This window comes from Marmota monax, unplaced genomic scaffold (genome assembly GCF_021218885.2).
Source record: "Marmota monax isolate L192 unplaced genomic scaffold, Marmota_monax_Labrador192_F-V1.1 WCK01_AAM20220418_F8-fsc00004, whole genome shotgun sequence".
Classification (NCBI taxonomy): Eukaryota; Metazoa; Chordata; class Mammalia; order Rodentia; family Sciuridae; genus Marmota; species Marmota monax.
The window spans coordinates 3,108,815-3,130,752 of NW_026692881.1; the positions used below are offsets into that span (position 1 = coordinate 3,108,815).

Here is a 21,938-nt window from a genome sequence, read left to right on the forward strand (position 1 = left end):
TGTTCATTTATTATCCTTTTAATATCTGTTCGACTTGTAATGACTGCCTATTTTTTTTTCTTTCTTTCTTTTTTTTTGTGTGTGAGTATGTGTACATGCTGGGGATGGAATTCTGGGCCTTCTGCACAGTAAGCATTCACTCTATCATTTTGCTACATTCCCTAATTATTTTGAATAGTGTTCTTATCTTTCTCTGTGTCTCCCTTTCACTGGGGATTGGGAGGATGGGTGGTGTGTTTGCATATATTCACATACATATAACTTTTCTGATTAGTCTTATTAATGTCATATCAATTGCATTATTTTTCCAAAGACTGTGGCCTTTCTTAATTTGCTTTATTGTATGTTTTCTATTTCTTGATTTCTTCTTCTTTATTGCTTACTTCATTTTTATCTATGCTATTTAATTTGATCCTTTTTTCTAGATATTTCTGGTGGAATCTTAGATCATTGATTCTTAAAACTCCCTTCTTTTCTAATATAAGCATATACATCTGTAAATTATCTTCTAAACCTTGTTTTGGCTGCATCCACCAAACATTCTTATGTTGTATTTTCACTTTTAGTTAAAAATGTTTTACACTTGATCTTAGCCAAAAGGCCGAGAAGCGATTAAAAATGTTTTAAAATTCCTTCTTATTTCCTTTTTAACCTGCATGTCATTTAGAAGAGTAATGTTAATCATCAAAAATATAATATTTCCTAGATTTCTTACTGAAAATTTTAATTTTATTCTATTCTGATTAGAGAAAAAACTAAGACTTTATACTCTAAAAACCATTATAAGGTTTTTCTTTTTGAAGGTTTTTATGTGCACTTGGAAGGGATGTTATTCTGAAATTGTTCAATGTCTGTAAATATCAATTAGTTTAACATTGTTCATAGTGTCTTATGAACAATTCTTATATATTCCTAATGATTTTTATTTTATATATATTAGTTATTGAAAGAGGAAAGTTCCCATCATCAATGATAATTGTAGACTTGTCTACTTCTCTCTTGCTATTTTTACTTCAGTCATTTGAAGCTTAGATATTTTATCATTACATGACATTTTTAAGTTTAAAATCATCCTTCTTCTTGAAATCTAGTTAGTTTAATGTTAATCTATCCATTATTTTATAATTAAGACTCATCCCTTATGGTGCATATTTTTCTTATATTTGCTTTCAAATTTTTCTATCCTTGTTCATTAAACAGCCTCCTTTCAAAATAATGTAGTTGAAGAACTTGTTTTTTATTTAATTTGACAAATTTTATTTGCATGTTAGTCTATTTACAGGTAATTATATACATGACTATTTTAGGTCCACCATTTTGCTATTTGTTGTTTTAATATTTTTACAGGTGAAGACTGTGGTGCTTAAATGAAATCATTTGACCCCACCATTATGAATAATCTTCCTCCTCGGGGATTCAGGGAACTAAGTTCAACAGCAACATTTCCCACTGGCTAAATAATGACACCCTAGACTACTTCAGGAATGACTACTTATCTCATGAATGGGCTTTCAGAAACTTTATAGAAAAAGTTCCTCTGCACCATCTTGTGATACCATTAGGGAGTAGATGAGCAGGTCTTACATGGTAATTCACCCTGGCATTTCAGTTTCCCTTAACCCCTGGATATTTCTCTGTATAATACCAAATAAATGTTATCATCTCACCTTCTATAATTGTGGGCTACATTTAGGTTCATATTTCAATCAATCAACAAAGGACATGCATAATCCTACCCCAGCTTATACAAGCAATCAGGGATCTCTCTTTAAGGTACCCATATAAAAAAATTTAGCCAAAATAGTTCTGTTTCTTCCACCCTTTTTCAATATCCTTAGAATTATTTTCCAAATATATCCCATAGATTTCTACAGATACAAATCAAAAAAATTTTGAAAAAATTGGGGGGATTCTGGTATGTATTCATGGGACGTATTTGGACCTAATCCATAGAACCTGCTAGAAATTAAGCCGACTTTGTGTACAAGAGCAAGACCTCTAACAGAGTTGTTGTGAGTGGGTCATATGAAGGAGCAGTACTGTATTTCAAGACATCTTAAAAAATACCATTTAGCTTCTTCTAAATTCAAGGGAAAGGGGATTGCTTCTATTTGAAAAGGAGATTCAGTGATAAGAATTTGACCAGTTGTCACTTTCTCAATTATCAAGGCCCCACTATTTCCCAATCAACACCTTAACGTTAACAATAGAGACTTTCCAAGGTTATAAATTAATTCATATTGTAATCTGGCTACTCACAAGCTTCCTACTTGGCCTTGTTTTTCAGAAACTTCGATCCTATAGCTATCAGAGATTGTAGACTTATTCCCACAATTTAAGGCAAGAATTTAAAAACTTGAGTTTAAAATTTTCTTTCTGCACATTTTTTTCAGTAACATAGAATCTAACAATCTCACCTAACAATCTCACAGTTCCAATATTCTATTTCCATCAAGTGCCGTTTGGCATTAAAAAGCTTTATTGACACTTAATTCCAGGTGACCGCCAGTGACAGTTCAAGTAACAGCATTTTATAGGCTATCAGTGCATTTGCTACTAGTCTTAAAGTCATGCATGTCTCCAAATCTAGTCCAATATGAGAACCAGTCCAGATCTGTATCTCTAAGCTTCTGTGGGCCACAACCCACTTCTGATATTAGTCATTCAATCAACCAGAAGTCAGTCACAGAAGCAGACTATAGGTGCTATGAGATAAGAGAATAGGAATTGGCTTCATATAGTTTTGAGAGGAGGTGGGGAAATCAAAGTCCAGAAAGCAGAGTTGAGGGACCAGAGTTGGGAGGAATCCGTTTTTTTTTTTTTTTTTTTTTTAAATATTGGTGTGAAGAGTTAAGTCAGAGTTTGAAACAAACAAACAAACAAACAAAAAAGCATGAGTGGATGATGTATAAGGAACTTCATGGGAAGCTCTGAATTCCTAGGTTAACTACAGCCTCTATGCATCTGCACCTGGGCATCTGGTACTGGATGGCTCTGTGCTGCTAAACTAAGAGCTCTCAGAGAATCTGAACCTATGTGACCACTGCAATGAGATTACAAATGCAACACAGCTCTTGCCTAAATCATTCTTAATCCACTTGTCCTCATAAACCCAGATTTCATGACATAAGGAAGCCCAGACAATATGAAAATTAACTGAAGTTCTAGGTCCTCTGGACCAACTGAGAGCCCAGTCAGAAGACAGCTCCAACTTGCCAGCCAGTCATGTGACATATTCCTTCTGGAAACAGACTCAACAACTTCAGTCAAGCCTGTAGCTGATAATCGGGTAGAAAAGCAATGAGCTTTCCTCATCAAGTCAAGTCCAAATTATAGATTTATGAGCAAAATATAGGTTGATTATTGTTTTAAGCCAATCATCAACAAACTTTTTTTTTGTAAAGAACAAAATAGCAAACATTTTAAGCTATGAAGGCCACAGTGGTCTTTATTACATGTTCCTTTTTAAAAAATATATATAGTTTAAAAATAATAATTTTCAGAAATTTTCTGTTTTATTAGCTGCATAAGAATAGGCTATGGACTACATTTGTCTTATAAGAAATAGTTTACTATTCCCTATTTTGGGCCACTAAATTTTATGATGATTTGTGACACAGCAATAAATCAAAATGATCAGTTAAATAAATTGCACAAAGCTGAATTTGCAAAATTAAGAGGAAAAGAAAAAACAAAAAAGTACATATGCATATATGCTTGTGTGTGTGTTGTATGTATGTGTATAAACTCAGACACAAAGCGAGCTTCAGCAGAATTTTAATGATGACTTTGTTGACGAAGCATAGAAGATCAAAGACCAAACATGAGTACAACATCAATTTACAAAAAATCCTCATTAAAAAATATCTTATTCTAGGGAAGAGAGCAAATATTGAAACCCTGGTGTATTCTGAGATCTCTATGGTAGCATAACATACATTATTCATTTATCTTCATAAGAATCTTATGAAGGAGGTATTATCCCCATTTTTACCCTTAATCAAACTTGGATTAGAGAGGTCAAACAATTTTCTCAAGACTCCATGATTAGAAATAGCCAGAGCTTAGATTCAAACCCAATTCAATGTACCAAAGTCTAAAGTTGATGTTTTATTATTTATTAGTTATTCATTAAATAAAATAACTTCATAGTTTCTAAAGTCTGTTTTTCACCTTCTCTGCCAATTTTATAGAAGAAGAGCTAGAAATGCTGAGAGTTCATTAGAATTGTAGCAAAGCATGACTGGAATTAAAATAGCTCTCTCTTCTGCACCCTCTTCTCATCTCTACACTGGCTTAATTTTCAGCTGCAATTTATTAATATATATTTTAAATAACTGAAAACATTTTTATTTAATTAAGGCCTTAAAAATTTAGATATTATTTTTAGATTTTATTTGTCAGTTTTCTTCAGAATTCATATCAGTCAAAAATTTCAGCAAATGAATAAGATGTATATGTGTATATCTTTATTGAGATACAGAAAAAGAGAATTGTTCTATAGTTTGTACTGGAATGTCTCCAAAGGCTCTTGTGTTGAAGGTTTGGTCCCTAGCCAATGGCACTGTTGGGAGGTGATAGAGACCTAAGGAGGTGGAGCTACTTGGAGGAGGGGTGTCATTGGTTGTGTGTCCTTGAAGGGTGAATCTAGGCCTCTTCCTCTTTCTCTGATTTCCAGCTGCCATGAGGTAAGCAGGTTTGCTCTGCCTTGCCCTTCCACTATGTGGTTAGGTCTGCCTCACCACAGTCCACTGCAAGGAGTCAGCAGACCATGGGCCAAGATCTCTGAAATGGTGAGCCAAAATAAAATTTTACTCCTTTAAGTTGATTTTCTCAGATATGTTATCACAGTGGCAAAAAGTTGCCTAACACAATATGTAAAATATGTAAATATGTAATATTTGGAAGCATAGAAGACTCCATAGAAGGTATGCTGCTTTTGATTTGGGCACATTCCCCCGTGCAGACTTTTGGATTGTATATTTATGATACATTTTAAAAATTCATGTTAAACACTGTAAAACTTTATGTCTCAGGTTCAATGGAAATATATGTCAATCCATCTTTTGTGGCTGATCTTTTCTAAGTTCTCTAAATGAACATCAAGGTGGTCACTCTGTGAAAGTATTAAGTGCTCACAGAATCTGAGCTGAACTTCTGTCTACAGGAGCATCAAAAGATCACGAGAAGATTCTCATTCACCAAGAATGCATCTGTTTTTCTCATTCAGCAGAATAATTCTACAAAGTCCCAAGAGACTCTGTCGAGGCATAGATACAAGCCAAAGATCCTCCCATTTGAACTGCTGGCTTCACCAATTGTGGAGAAAAGTTTTGGAATAACAAAATCAAGAAGTTGGTACTTAGTCCATCCTCCCTTCACATAGGTCAGCCAGTGTGCTGGAATTTTCATTAACATTCATTATTATTTTCGTCTGGCCAAATACACTAAGAGTTAAACATGATCACATGCCTACTTCTGGCCAGTGAACTATGAGCCAAATCATGTACTATCTCTTCTACTGTTATCCGTCTTCTCTTTCTCTGCTAAACTGGTCACAGAAATTTATGTTTAGAGGGAAACCCTATAAGACCAAAGCATCCTGGAACACATGTACCACATGGAGGACAGAAATTCTGTATTGCCTCCCAGATCTGCAGCAGACTTTGAGTGAATGAGAAACAAACTGTTATTGAATCCAATTACTGGATCAAGATATTGATTTTTGTTTCTGCTGAACAACCTAATCTATCCTAATAAATAAACCTGGCACTTCCAAAGTGCTACATCTATCAGGATTATTCTTATTCTAATGAGTTTATCCAATGGATCCGTTAGTATGTCAGAATAGGGGAGTAAAAATACATTATTTCATTGTAAAATTTCTTTGTCTTCACCATCTTTGGGGTTCTTTATTAATTGCATTTCATTACCAGGTAGAGAGACCAATTATCAGTTAAAACTCTGGCCCTACATTGTTAACTTTTGAAGTTAACAGAAATATTTCTTAATCAATTTTTAGGAAGAATTATTTAATCATATGTCATATATCATTTTTTTCATCTCTCAGCTTTCTCCCATTCCTCTATATATCTAAGATTAAGTAAATACCAGCACTCCATTATACTATTATTTTTAAAACATCCTTCTTTGCATTTTTCTCCAAACTAACTTTAGAATTATTGAATTAAAAATTATGTTCCAATTTGATGTAATTGTGCTAATTTCATATGGTACACCAGGAATAGTAAAATTTTTTATAACATTTAGCTGAAGTATCTGGATACATGATTCATTTCAATAAATTCCTTTTCTTTATTTATCCCACCAAGATGTTATAGCTCTCTCTACAGAGATCTAACATACCTCTTCTTGTGTCTATCCCTAGTTTTTATAGATAATTTACTTCTGTTTTGAATGGAGTCTCCATTATTGCTAATGCCTTAATTGGATAATTTTACCTTTGATATAGCTAATGTTACTTTGGCTTTTTTTATTAATCTCTTACTGTTTACAAGAATTTTCATAGTATCAGTATCCATAATAGGTCAAAACTGGAAACAAATCAAATATCCAGACAAAGAGGAAAGAATAATTCTGCTATATTCACACATTGGAATACTACAATTAAAAAAGAGAAGTAAGCAGTGGTCCATTCAAATGCATCAGGGGTGAAGATGCCAAATTAAAAGAGCAAATGTTGTATGAGTCTACTCACATGAAATTGAGGAACCGGCAAAATAATATAGGTTGATAAAAATCAAAATAATGTTCTCTTTAAAGAGAGATTGACTGGGAGACAAGAGACAACTTGTGGGTGAAGGAAATATACTGTATCTTGATTTGGATAGTGGTTTCATAGGTGTATATATAGAAGCTATGTCTTTGTATCTATTTTGCTATATGCAAATTATAACATTAAAATACACATTCACACAACAAAGAAAATTAATCTAATAGGAATAGGGTGACAATGACCAGGGTAGGGCATGAGGGAAACTTCTGGGTTGGTGCAAATATTCTTGATCTGAGAGGTGGATATATGTCAACATAAGTTACAATTCATCAAGCTGTATGTAGTAATTTTATGGATTTTATGTGTTTTTATTTCAATAAAAATATCTTGATGCTAAGAAGTTATTTTTTCATCTCTTGAATTTTATTAGTATGAGATAATAATGCTCTGCATTATTTTTCTCTAATTTTATTTTTATCTTTTTTAAACTTTATTTAAATCTTTCATTCTAATTGCCAGAATTTTAAAAACACTACCTTTTGTTTCTACTTGAAAGTTCTATATCTACTTAATATTAATTATGAAATGAGTTTTGATTGAAAATGTATACTTTAAGACATAAAACAATATCTTTCTCTAAGAAAGAATATTGTAACCAACTTAAAAGGCAAATAAATAACTAGGATAACATATTCATACTATTTAATTTTGCCAAGTTAGAATAGAACTTAGACATCAGTTTCAAATAGTCTAACAAATTAGTGAGAAATTACCTTAAAACACAGTTTATAATAAAGAATAATCACCCAATTAATTATGAAAAATTTATTAGTATAATCTCACCAGTAATCAAAGGAACAAATTCAAATAGGAAAGCATTTTAATTATTCAGTTGATTACAGCTTAGTAGTCCCTGGTCCAGACTCTGGAATCATATGTTTTTCATGACTCAGTTTCTTATATATACTGTGAAAATAATGCTTTATTTTATAAAATAAGCATTATTTTCACAGTATATTATATATACTGTATATTATATATACTGTGAAAATAATATATAAATATACTGTATATTATATATACTGTGAAAATAATGCTGATAGCATTATTATTAAGGATCTTAAATAATATTCATAATGTACTATTGACTTATCTGACATATGACCAGTTCTCAGAAAATGTCAACTATTGTTATCATTATGGTTCCTAATTTTGGCAAAGGTGAGAGAATGTACATGACTCTGTGATGACACAGATGGCGAAACAGTGATGGTGAGCATGTGAAATCATTGCATCCTTCTGGAGAGCCACTTTGCAGATACGGATCTGAATTTTAAATGCATGTAACCCCAAAACCAAGAATCTCACTTCTATTGATGTACTTTTTTCTAAAAACAGACAGTCAGGTTTAAAAGTATTTCAAATATTTGTCCATTGCAGCATTTTTATTAAAGAAAAATAAAGCTTAGTTCTCAAGACTATTTCAACTTTTTTACTCTTTCCAGTCACATTAGGCCTTTGAATGACATTTTTTTTTACAAAAAAATATACTAGTTGTCTCTGCCTTAGTACCTTTATCTGTCTGTTTTCTCAGTATACAAAATTCTTTCTCAAGAGATTCACAATTCATTACTTCTCCTTGCTGATATCTTCCTTATACATCAGTCTCAGTAATACTACCTTTGATCACTCTATATAAATCATAATAATCTTCCTTCTCTACTAGATTCCCCCCCCGTCTTCTATTTTTTCTATTAAAGTAATGATGATTGTTAGATATAACCCTCAAATCCCAGTGTTAACACAACAAAGGGTATTTCTTATAAATAGGAAGCAATTGTGGATATTTAGTAGGTGATCCAAGAATCCAGTGTCTTTGAAATTTGTGATTCTGACTTCAGCAGTTGGATTCCAAGATTACCAAGAAAGTTAAAATCAAGGTCAGAGAACTTCCCAGGGATTTTTACATACTTCTTGGAAATGCTCCACTTCATATCTGTTCACATTTTATGGGCAGCAAGTAGCCACTATGCTGGCATCAAGTATTATCAAGCAGCCAGACAGACTAGAAAATGCAACCCCTTGCTGGAAAGTGGATGACCAACTATCATTCCACGCTAGAAATGGAAAAAGATTCTTTGGTGGATATATGGACATCTTCCACAAAGAGAATTCGATATATGTTCCAGCGTATTTAATTATTTGGTTATTCAATATTTGTATATTTTCCCTTTATTCCCCTAATACCATGTTATCTTCTCAAAGAAATAAATTTTATTTCCATATTGTTTGCTGTGATATCTCATCATAAAACAATGAAGAATGTGTGGAACACAAAGAATATTTATTATTTGAAAGACTATGATACATTCATGTGATTTAATAATAAATATCATTTTAAAAGATGAAGGTAATATGCACATAATACTGTTAAACTTTCAGTATCATGTTTAAAAAGCAGTGGTGAAGGATAACATCCTAAAGCTTTCCACCTGAGGTTGGCAGACAAGACTCAGTTTCTCAACATTAAATATGGTATTACTTATAAATTTTTCATCAGAATTGTTTAACAAGTTGAGGAAGTTCCCCTCTGTTCCTAGTTTACTGATAATTGTTATCACAAATCGATTTTGGATTTTGTAAATGCTTTTTCTGCACCTATTTATGTGAGTTGAATTTTTCTTTATTATCCCATTAATAAAATACATAACATTTACTGATTTTCTAACATTGAATCAGCCCTGCATAGTAGGAAAAAAATCTTATTAGTTTAGATGTTGAAAGTCCCCAAAGGTTTATATAGTAAGCCTTGGTCTTCAGGGTGGCATTAAAGAGAAGTGTTGTGAACCATTAAAAGGTTTAAAATAGTGGTACATCATGAGTTTATTGGAATACTATCCTCGAAAATGTCATAAACCTTGTCAGAGTAGAACTCCCAACTACTCACCCCACAGGATTATCAGGTACCTGAGCAGGACCACCGGCATCAGCACCCTCGCAGAACTTTCAACCACCCACCTGAGCTGAAATCCCAGACACCATTCCCACATAGAATATCCAGCTGCTACCCATGTGCAGGATCTCCGGCTGCCACTCCCATGTGGACTCCCATCTACCAATGTGGGGATCCCCCTGTTGCATCCATCCTGGGACTCCGCAGCAATTGAGATATTCCCCTACGCGTGGTAGCTTGCTTGTACCAGGGCACATCACACAGGCTCTGAAGCAACAGCCACAAAACTGCATACCATAGAGCTCACCTCTAAACACACTGCCCAAAGCCATCGTCCAGCTCCCATCACCGGCCCGACACTCCATTCCTAAAATCAGCCACCTCCATCTTGGGTCACCTTCATCACCATCTTTAGTGGGAGAAACTGCCAGTTTGGAACTCAGGCTGATCAAGTACCCATAGTTTCTAACTCTCTTCTCTACCCAGCAGCCGCTAACCTGGAACAGTGACTTTCCAATAAAAAAACAGCACTCTTCGACAGGTGTGTAGCCACCAAAGGGCAATACACAAGACCTCTGAAGATAAAAGACCCTTATTAGGAAGTAGAAAGGGAGAGGGTGAGTGAGAGACACTTTAGGGACTAACATAGAGACAGGAACTGTGAGGTCTATAGGTGAGATAAGAAGATAAGACCAAGCACCCATGTCACCAGAGCAGGCCCCAGAGGAGATTCTTCCAGTCTCTCTTCCATGACCAATGGGTGCCACACCCCACCTCCAGGTGCTCTTCACACAAGACCATCCTCTCACCCTGGTAACATTCACCATCCAGAGTGGGGAGATACCAGCTAACAATAGACAGCCACACCTATTGAATGAGAAGGGAAGAAGGAAAGATACCCATCTCCAACCAAAACAATCCTTGTTTCTTCCTTTGAGATATTTTTTCCTTCTTCTTCTCTCTCTCTCTATTCTCCTGCCCTCACATCCCCAACCTATGTGAAACTAAGTACTTTTCTTGAATTAGGATACTGAGGACTTGGATGTCTGAATAGTATATTATAGTTGTGTTGTAAAATTCTTTATTTTCCTCCCATTTTTACTATTTTAAATTTTTTATTTACTTTTTTTTGTTTTCTTTTTTAAAAATTTTTTATTGTTGGTTGTTCAAAACATTACATAGTTCTTGATATATCATATTTCACACTTAGATTCAAGTGGGTTATGAACTCCCATTTTTACCCCGTATACAGATTGCAGAATCATATCAGTTACACATCCATTGATTTACATGTTGCCATACTAGTGTCTGTTGTATTCTGCTGCCTTTCCTATCCTCTACTATCCCCCCTCCCCTCCCCTCCCCTCTTCTCTCTCTACCCCCTCTACTGTCATTCATTTCTCCCCCTTGTATTATTTTTCCCTTTCCCCTCACTTCCTCTTGTATGTAATTTTGTATAACCCTGAGGGTCTCCTTCCATTTCCATGCAATTTCCCTTCTCTCTCCCTTTCCCTCCCACCTCTCATCCCTGTTTAATGTTAATCTTCTTCTCATGCTCTTCGTCCCTACTCTGTTCTTAGTTACTCTCCTTATATCAAAGAAGACATTTGGCATTTGTTTTTTAGGGATTGGCTAGCTTCACTTAGCATAATCTGCTCTAATGCCATCCATTTCCCTGCAAATTCTATGATTTTGTCATTTTTTAATGCAGAGTAATACTCCATTGTGTATAAATGCCACATTTTTTTATCCATTCGTCTATTGAAGGGCATCTAGGTTGGTTCCACAGTCTTGCTATTGTGAATTGTGCTGCTATGAACATCGATGTAGCAGTGTCCCTGTAGCATGCTCTTTTTAGGTCTTTAGGGAATAGACCGAGAAGGGGAATAGCTGGGTCAAATGGTGGCTCCATTCCTAGCTTTCCAAAAAAACTCCATACTGCTTTCCAAATTGGCTGCACCAATTTGCAGTCCCACCAGCAATGTACAAGTGTACCCTTTTCCCCACATCCTCGCCAGCGCTTGTTGCTGTTTGACTTCATAATGGCTGCCAATCTTACTGGAGTGAGATGGTATCTTAGGGTGGTTTTGATTTGCATTTCTCTGACTGCTAGAGATGGTGAGCATTTTTTCATGTACTTGTTGATTGATTGTATGTCCTCCTCTGAGAAGTGTCTGTTCAGGTCCTTGGCCCATTTGTTGATTGGGTTATTTGTATCTTATTGTCTAATTTTTGGAGTTCTTTGTATACTCTGGATATTAGGGCTCTATCTGAAGTGTGAGGAGTAAAGATTTGTTCCCAGGATGTAGGCTCCCTATTTACCTCTCTTATTGTTTCTTTTGCTGAGAAAAAAACTTTTTAGTTTAAGTAAGTCCCATTTGTTTATTCTAGTTATTAACTTTTGTGCTATGGGTGTCCTATTGAGGAATTTGGAGCCCGACCCCACAGTATGTAGATAGTAGCCAACTTTTTCTTCTATCAGACTGCGTGTCTCTGATTTGATATCAAGCTCCTTGATCCATTTTGAATTCACTTTTGTGCATGGCAAGAGAAAGGGATTCAGTTTCACTTTGTTGCATATGGATTTCCAGTTTTCCCAGCACCATTTGTTGAAGATGCTATCCTTCCTCCATTGCATGCTTTTAGCCCCTTTATCAAATATAAGATAGTTGTAGTTTTGTGGATTGGTTTCTGTGTCCTCTATTCTGTACAATTGGTCCACCCGCCTGTTTTGGTACCTGTACCATGCTGTTTTTGTTACTATTGCTCTGTAGTATAGTTTGAAGTCTGGTATCGCTATACCGCCTGATTCACACTTCCTGCTTAGCATTGTTTTTGCTATTCTGGGTCTTTTATTTTTCCATATGAATTTCATGATTGCTTTCTCTATTTCTACAAGAAATGCTGATGGGATTTTGATTGACATTGCATTAAACCTATAGAGAACTTTTGGTAATATCGCCATTTTGATGATGTTAGTTCTGCCTATCCATGAACAGGGTATATTTTTCCATCTTTCTTCTTCTATTTCTCTCTTTAGGGTTCTGTAGTTTTCATTGTATAAGTCTTCCACCTCTTTTGTTAGGTTGATTCCCAAGTATTTTATTTTTTTTGAGGATATTGTGAATGGAGTGGTTGTCCTCATTTCCATTTCAGAGGATTTGTTGCTGATATACAGGAATACCTTTGATTTATGCATGCTGATTTTATATCCTGCCACTTTGCTGAATTCATTTATTAGCTCTAATAGTTTCTTTGTAGACCCTTTTGGGTCTGCTAGGTAAAAATATGGAACGCTTCACGAATTTGCGTGTCATCCTTGTGCAGGGGCCATGCTAATCTTCTCTGTATCGTTCCAATTTTAGTATATGTGCTGCTGAAGTGAGCACTTTAAATTTTTTTATTTGTCATAATATATATGTGTGTTTGTTTTATGTACTGTATTCTCTTCCATCTTACTTGTCTACCCAAAATTACTTCTTCTCCTGCTACTAACCTTCTTTAGATTCCTCTTCACACTTCCTAAGACATAATAACTCTGTATCTTCACCTTCTACCTCCTTAGCATATCATTCCACACCTCACCCCCCGGTTCTTTGTCTACCATTACAAACTGTAAACGATTTTGCAAACATACTGATTATATTGTAGATAATAATTGGATTCAACATTTCTGTACATTGTGACCAAACTGTAAACACCTTAATAGCAACTATTTGACTTAAGGTTCTATATTGTTTACATTGGGATCTGTTAACATTTTCCCCGCTTTCAAAGGAGGGGTATTGGAACCCTACAGGGGCACTATAAGCCTATAGGGTAAAAACAGTAATGCCTTGGATCCACAGTGCTAGAAAGGAAGACATAAAATCAACATGAAAAGACAAGGGAAGAAAATACCCACAAACAAATCAAGATACTACATTATTAGAATCCATGGCCAGCACAGCAGAAGAAATGACAGAGAAGGAATTCAGAATGTATGTAATTAAAATGTTCCATGAATTAAAGGATGATATAAGAGAGTAAATACAGGTAACAAAAGATTATTTCAATAAAGACCTACATAAGCAAATACAGGAAGCAAAACATTACTTCAATAGGGAAATAGAAGATCTAAAAACAAACAAACAAACAAACAGAAATCCTTGAAATGAAAGAAAGAATAAACAAAATTTAAAGTTCAATTGAAAGCATCACCAACAGAGAACCTCAGACAATGAAGACAAAATATGTAATCTTGAAAAGAATGTAGACCACACAGTGAATATGGTAAGAAACCATGAGCAGAACATTCAAGAAATATGGGATAGCATCAAAAGACCAAATTTAAGAGTTACTGGGATAGAGGAAAGCATAGAGTTCCAAACCAAAGGAATGAAAAATCCATTCAATGAAATAATATCAGAAAATTTTCCAAACATGAAGAATGAACTGGAAGGCTTACAGGATGCCAAATGTACAAAATCACACCAGATCCACACCAAGGCACATTACAATGAAAATGCCTAGCATACAGAATAAGGAGAGAATTTTAAAAGCCATGAGAGAAAGAAATAAGATTACATATAGGGGTTAACCAATTTGATATGTGCGGATTTTTCAGCCCAGACCATGAAAGCTAAAAGATCCCGGAACAACATATATCAAGCTCTGAAAGAAAATGGATGCCAAACAAGAATCTTATATCCAGAAAAATTAAGCTTTAGATTTGATGATGAAATAAAAAAAACTTCCATGATAAACAAAAGTTAAAAGAATTTACAACTAGAAAACCTACATTACAGAACATTCTCAGAAAAATATTCCATGAAGAGGAGATGAAAAAGAACCATGAAAATCGGTTGAGGGAAGTATTACACTAAAGGAAAATCTAATCAAGGGAGAAACCAAGTCAAGTTAAATACCAAAAATAAATAAAAATGGCTGGGTATACAAATCATGTCTCAATAATAACCCTGAATGTTAATAGCCTAAACTCACCAATCAAAGACAGGCTAGCAGACTGGATGAAAAGGAAAAAAAAAAAAAAGACCCAACAATATACTGCCTCCTGGGACTCATCTCATAGGAAAAGACATACACAGACTGAAGGTGAAAGGTTGAAAAAAATCGTAAAACTCACATGGATTGCAGAAACAAGCAGGGGTTTCCATCCTAATATCAATAAAGTAGACTTCAAGCCAAAGTTAATCAAAAGGGATAAAAAAGGACACTTCATACTACTCAAACAAACCATACACCAACAAGACATAACAATTATAAATCTATATGCCCCAAAGAATAGAGTATCTATCTTCATCAAACAAACTCTTATCAAGTTCAAGAGTCAAATATACACAACACAATAATGTGGGGTGACATTAACACACCTCTTTTACCACTGGATACATCTTCCAAACAAAAGCTGAACAAAGAAACTATAAAACTCAATAATAGAATCAATAACTTGGACTTCACTGACATATATAGAATATTTCATCCTTTAATGAATGAATACACCTTTTTCTCAGCAGTACATAGATCCTTCTCTAAAGTATATCATATATTATGCTACAAAGCAAATCTTAGTAAATACAAAAAAAGCAGAGATACTACCCTGAATTCTATCAGACCATAATGGAATGAAATTAGAAATCAATGATAAAATAAAAATAAAAACTATTCAAACAGGTGGAGACTAAATAATATGCTATAAATGAACAATGGGTTGCAAAATACATCAAGGAGGAGATTAAAAAATCTTAGAGGTAAATGAGAACACTGATACAACATATCAGAATCTCTGGGATACTATGAAGGTAGCACTAAGAAGAAAGTTCATTGCATGGAGTCCATTCCTCAAAAAAAGAAAAAAGTCAACAAATAAATATCCTAATGTTACATGTCAAAGTCCTAGAAAAAGAAGAACAAGTCAACAGAAAAGCAATAGAAGACAAGAATTAATTAAAATCATGGCTCAAATTAGTGAAATTGAAACAAAAAAAAATTGCATAAATTGCCAAAACAAAAATTTGGTTCTTTGAAAAAAATAAATAAAACTGACAAATCCTTAGCCATGCTAACAAAGGAGAGAGAAAACTCAAATTACTCACATATGTGATGAAAAAGAAAATATCACAACAGACAATACAGAAATATAGAATATAATTAGAAATTATTTTGAAAACTTGTACTTCAATAAAATAGAAAATATTGAAGGTATTGACAAATTTCTAGAGTCATATGATTTGCCCAAATTGAATCAGGATGATATATAAAATTTAAACAGATCAGTTTCAAGCAACAAAATAGAAGATGCCATCAGAAGCCTACCAACCAAGAAAAGCCCAGGACTGGATGGATACAAGCTCTGAGTTCTATAAGACCTTTAAAGAAGAATTAATACCAATACTCTTTAATTTATTTCAGGAAATAGAAAAAGAGACATCACTTCCAAACTCATTCTATAAGGCTAATTTCACCCTGATTCCAAAACTAGGCAAAAGCACAACAAAGAGAGAAAATGTCAGACCAATATCTAAGGGTTTGTCAATTTTTTTTGCATCTAATTTATATAGATGCAAAAATTCTTAATAAAATCCTGGAAAGTTGAATACAAAAACATATCAAAAAGATAGTGCACCATGATTAAGTGGGGTTTATCCCAGAGATACAAGGTTGGTTCAACCTACAGAAATCAATAAATGTAATTCATCACATCATGACTTAAAGATAAAAATCATATGATCATCTCAATAGATGCAGAGAAAGCATTTGACAAAATACAGCACCACTTCATATTCAAATCACTAGATAAACTAGGGATAACAGGAGCATATCTCAACAACATAAAAGCTATCTATGCTAAGCCCCAGGCCAACATCATTCTAAATGGAGAAAAATTGAAATCATTCCCTCTAAAAACTGGAACAAGACAGGAATGCCCTCTTTCGCCACTTCTCTTTAACATAGTTCTTAAAACACTGGCCAGAGCAATTAGACACATGAAAGGAATTAAAGGGATAGAGAAAGGAAAAGAAGAACTCAAATTAGCACTATTTGCCAATGATATGATTCTATACCTAGAAGACCCAAAGAGTTCCATCAGAAAACTTCTAGAACTAGTTAATGAATTCAGCAAAGTAGCAGGTTATAAAATTAACACCCATAAATCAAAGGTATTTCTGTATATCAGTGACAAATCCTCTTAAAGAGAAATGAGGAAAACTACCCCATTTACAATAGGTTCAAAAAAATAAAATACTTGGAAATCAACTTAACAGAGATTAAAGATTAAAGATATCTAGAGTGAAAACTACAGAATGCTAAAGAAAGAAATTAAAGAAGACCTTAGAAGATGGAAAGATCTACCTTGTTCTTGGATAGGCAGAATTAGTATTGTGAATGTGACCATACTACCAAAAGCACTATACAGATTTAATACAATCTCAATCAAAATCCCAATAACATTTTTCATAGACATAGAAAAAGCAGTCATGAAATTCATCTGGAAAAATAAGAGACCTAGAATAGCTAAACCAATCCTTAGTAAGAACAGTGAAGCAGGTGGCATCACTATACCAGACCTTGAACTATACTACAAAGCTATAGTAACAAAAGTAGCATGATATTGGCACCAAAATAGACCTGTAGACCAATGGTACAGAATAGAGGACACAGAGACAAACCCACATAATTACAGTTATCTTGTATTAGACAAAGGTGCCAAAAACATACATTGGAGAAAAGATAGCTTCTTTAACAAATGATACTGGGAAAACTGGAAATCCATATGCAACAAAATGAAATTAAATTCCCATCTCTCACCATGCACAAAACTCAACTCAAAGTGGATCAAGAACGACCTAGGAATTAAACGAGAGACACTGTGCCTATTAGAATAAAAAGTAGACCCCAATCTCCATCATGCCAGATTAGATCCCAATTTCTTTAGTAAGACTCCTATAGCATAAGAATTAAAATAAAGAATCAATAAATGGATGAATTCAAACTAAAAAAGCTTCTTCTCGGCAAAAGAAACAATCAGTGAGGTGAATAGAGAGCCTACATTTTGGTAGCAGATTTTTATCACATGCACACCTGATAGAGCATTAATCTAAAATTTATAAAGAACTCAAAATCTTAACACCAAAAAAAATTACCCAATTAATAAATGGGCTAAGGAGCTGAACAGACACTTCTCAGAAGAAGAAGTTTAATTGATAAACAAATATATGAAAAATGTTCAACATCTCTAGCAATTAGAGATGCCAATCAAAACTACTCTAAGATTTCATCTCACTCCAGTCAGAATGGCAGCTTTTATGAAGAAAAACAACAATAAGTGTTGGCAAGGATGTGGGGAAAAAGGCACACTCATACATTGCTGGTGGGACTATAAACTGGTGCAGCCAATATGGAAAGCAGTATGGAGATTTCTTGGAAAACCGGGAATGGAACCACCTTTTGACCCAGCTATCCCTTAGTTTATACGACAGAAACACGACCACAACAATATTTATAGCAGCACAATTCACAATAGCTAAACTGTAGAACCAAACTAGATACTCTTCAGTAGTTGAATGGATAAAGAAAATGTAGTATATATACAAAATTAAGCCATAAAAGAGAATAACATCGTGCCATTTACAGGTAAAAGAATGGAGTTAGAGAATGTAATGCTAAGTGAAGTTAGCCAATCCAATAAACCAACTGCCGAATGTTTTCTCTAACATAAGGAGGTTGATTCATAATGGGGTTGGGGGCAGAACATGAGAGGATTAGACAAACTCTAGTAGGGCAAAGGGGTATGAGGGGAATGGAGGGGCATGGGGGTAGAAAAGTCAGTGGAATGAGATGGATATCTTTACCCTAAGTATATATATGAAGAAACAAATGGTGTGAGTATACTTTGTGTACAACCAGATATATGAAAAATTGTGTTCTATATATATAATATGAAATGTAATCATTCTGCTGTCATATATATCAAATTAGAATAAAAAATAAACTAATTTTAAAAAATGTAGACCTTAATCTTTCTCTCTTCCTCCATCTATGCTTTCCGGCTTAAGATGAGAGCACTTGCTCTGATACACATTTCTGCCATGGTATACATCAAGAATCCTCTCCAGAGGCCCCATCCAATGGGGGCAGCCAGTCTTGGACTTGAACCTTCAGAATTGTGTGCCAAAAAAAATTTTATTAACTTGATAAGTAATCCATATTTCTGTATTTTGTTATAGTGATATAACACTGAATAATACAGTCATGGTTGTGATTTTTTAGAGTTTATTCAGTTTTATTTTCTAATATTTGTTGAAAATTTTTGCATTTAGTCCATGAGAGATATCAGTTTGAAGTTTCCTTCTAAAGTCTTTTTCTGATTTTGGTATTAGAGTAATACTAACCACATAGAAGAGATGTGTACCCCTTCCTCTTTTCTATCTTCTAGTAGAGATTATAGAGAATTGATATAATCCCTTTCTAGATTTCCTTGCTTATAAAGTGTGATTATTTTTTGTATTAATATGTTTTGATGCCTCTTAAAATTTTGTGTATTTACTGTACGTTATTTGTGTGTGTGTGTGTGTGTGTGTGTGAGAGAGAGAGAGAGAGAGAGAGAGAGAGAGATAGATTAGACTGAGATTCCCATAAAACATCTTATGGTTATAATGTTTACTTGAAACTGATAATGACTAAACTTCAAGCACATAAAAAAACTTTGTATCTTAATTCTCCTACATATAAAGTTACCAATGTCATAATTTACACACTTTATACTTTGTGTATTCATTAGCAAACTATTATAGATATGGCTATTTTTAATACTTTTGTGTGTACACTTTTATTAGAGTTAGGATGATTTATTCACTATCATTTGTATTCTGAATTTTAGCATATTCCTAATTTTCAGTGAGTTTTATACTTTTACATGTTTTCCTGATGTTAATTAGCAAACTTAATTTCAATTTAAAGAAATCTTTTTAATTTATTGCTGTTGTTGGGTTATTTTTCAGGCATGTCTAGTGGCAATGAATATCTTGAGTTATTGTTTGGAAAAGCCTTTATCTCTCCCTTGATCTTTCAAGGGCAGCCTTGCCAGAATGTTCTCAGTTGTCTTTTTTTTCTTTTTTCTTTCACTTTTAATATATGATCTTACATTTCCTCTGGCCTTAAATATTCTGCTAAGAAATGTGCTAATTGGTCCATGAGTTTTCTCTTGTATATAATAAGTTGGGGGTTTTTTTTGGGGGGGGGTTGTTTTTTGGGTTTTTTTTTTTTTTTTTTGCTCTTTTAAAATTCTGTCATTGGTTTTGAGTTGCGAATTTGATTCTGTGTCTCAGTGAAGATCTCTTTACATTTAACTATTTCATGTTCTTTGGGCTTCATGTATCCAGATGCTCATTTCTCTCTACCTATTTCTATTATTCTTTCTTTGTAAATAAGCTTTTTATCCTTTCTTTCTTCCTTTCTTCTAGGATATCTGTAATATACATATTGGGTCATTTGATGGTATCCCATAAGTAGTGGGGGCTTTCTTCATTTTATCCCACTCTTTTTTGCTTATATTTTTATGACTAAGTAATTTCAAATGACCTACTTTTGAGCCCACTGATTTTTCTAATTGATTAGGTCTGCTATTGAAGATCTCTGTAGAATCTTTTAGTTTAGTCATTGTGTTCTTTAGCTCCATAGTTTTGGTTGGTTCTTCCTCATGGTTTCTCTTTGTTGAGCTTCTCATTTTGTTCTTGTATTGGTTTCCTAAAATTTCATGTCTATCTTTATTGTCTTGTAGCTTACTTTTTTTTTTACATTGTGCTTCTTGAAGATGATTATCTTTAGTTTTTTGTCAAGCAGTTCATAGCTTCAGTTACTTTATTCTGTTCCTTTAGTGTAATGTTTGCCTAATTATGTATATCACTTGTGGTCACGAATTGATGTATATGATTGATGTATATCACTTGTGGTCACGCATCTCTTCCAGTATTTACAGATTAGATTTGGAAGGGGAAGCCCTTCACCATTCAGCCCATTTATAGATTCTGAGTAAGTTGGCTATTGTAATGAAGAAAAAAGAAATGTTGATTTTCAAACCAAGAAAGAAGATTTTAGAGACTCTAACTTTGCCGACACCTTGATCTTGAACTTCTAGAACAGTATGCCAATACATTTCTGTTGTTCAAGCCATGTCATCTGTGGTATTTTGTTATGGTAGTCACATGTCTTGCAAGGTGCATCAGCCCTCCCCACCATTAAATTTGACAAGAAAGTATTATTGGACCAATGGAAAGTTATTGGATGGGATGCCATATTTTGGCGTGGGTTTTATGATACATCTTTCCTTCCTGGCAGTGTTTAACTATTTCTTTCTCACACAAATATTGTACTCAAGTAGGAACAGTTACCAAAATCTAAAATGAACAAGGAATTCATGTAAACTATTGTGAGTCACCAAGACTTGGGGTTGTTTACATATTGTAGGAGGGCTAAATAACATACTTACACCATACTAGTCACAATGACCTTCTTGGTATCCTTTAAAGCTGCTGGTATTTACTGTTTACGGTACTCTAGAAATACTCTATCTTGACTTATGCAGTTTTTCTTTCTCATTATTCAGATTTTTTAAACTTTATCTTTCTCATTATTCAGATTTTTTAAAAAACTGTTTCTTCCTCATAAGCTGTCTTTTTACATTGTTTTAGTGATAATTAATGCTCCCTGAAATTTTATTATGTATGCATTTACTAACTCTACTATCATTCTTCTTTTCCTCCAGACTTTGTAACTTCATGAGAATAAGTGCAACGGTGAAAAACACTAGGTTAAGAACATTAGGTCAAGTGCCTTCATTATAATTCTGGTACCAACACTGGTAACATTATGTATGTTATTTAACTTCTCCTCATTTGTAAATTTTGGATGAAAATAGAATATAACTCACTGATCCATTCTTAAGACTGAATTAACATGTGTAAAGCACTTAGCATTGTTCCTAGAACACAGCAAACACCTGATGAAATTTGATATCATTAATAATATATGCCATTGCATTCAGATCTGACAGCATCCCATGGGATCATGTAGGGATTTAATAATTATTTGATAAGTGGATGGAAGGATGGATGAATGAAGTCTGCCATGAAGATTTAGGAAATGCTTTTGACTGAGACTAACACCATAGTTGAGAGATGAGGGCTGCCAAAGAAAGTGTAGTTCATTAAAAATGTTTAGATTAATTCTAGTAACTGGTAAAGATGATAA

The 21,938-nt window shown here is 33.9% G+C and overlaps 1 long non-coding RNA gene and 1 other non-coding gene across 2 annotated transcripts in view; one reads left to right on the forward strand and one right to left on the reverse strand.

Annotated features, from left to right (window-relative positions):
* Nucleotides 1-4,847, forward strand: part of LOC124096574 (uncharacterized) — a 30,368-nt gene extending 25,521 nt beyond the window's left edge. Inside the window, exon 3 of the long non-coding RNA XR_006852892.2 lies at nucleotides 4,679-4,847. This is a non-coding gene — a long non-coding RNA (uncharacterized LOC124096574). The remainder of the gene's footprint in view (nucleotides 1-4,678) is intronic.
* An 8,124-nt stretch (nucleotides 4,848-12,971) lies between these two features.
* Nucleotides 12,972-13,078, reverse strand: LOC124096607 (U6 spliceosomal RNA). The gene has a single exon (XR_006852912.1). It is a non-coding gene; the product is annotated as a U6 spliceosomal RNA (small nuclear RNA).
* Between the last annotated feature and the right edge of the window lie 8,860 nt (nucleotides 13,079-21,938).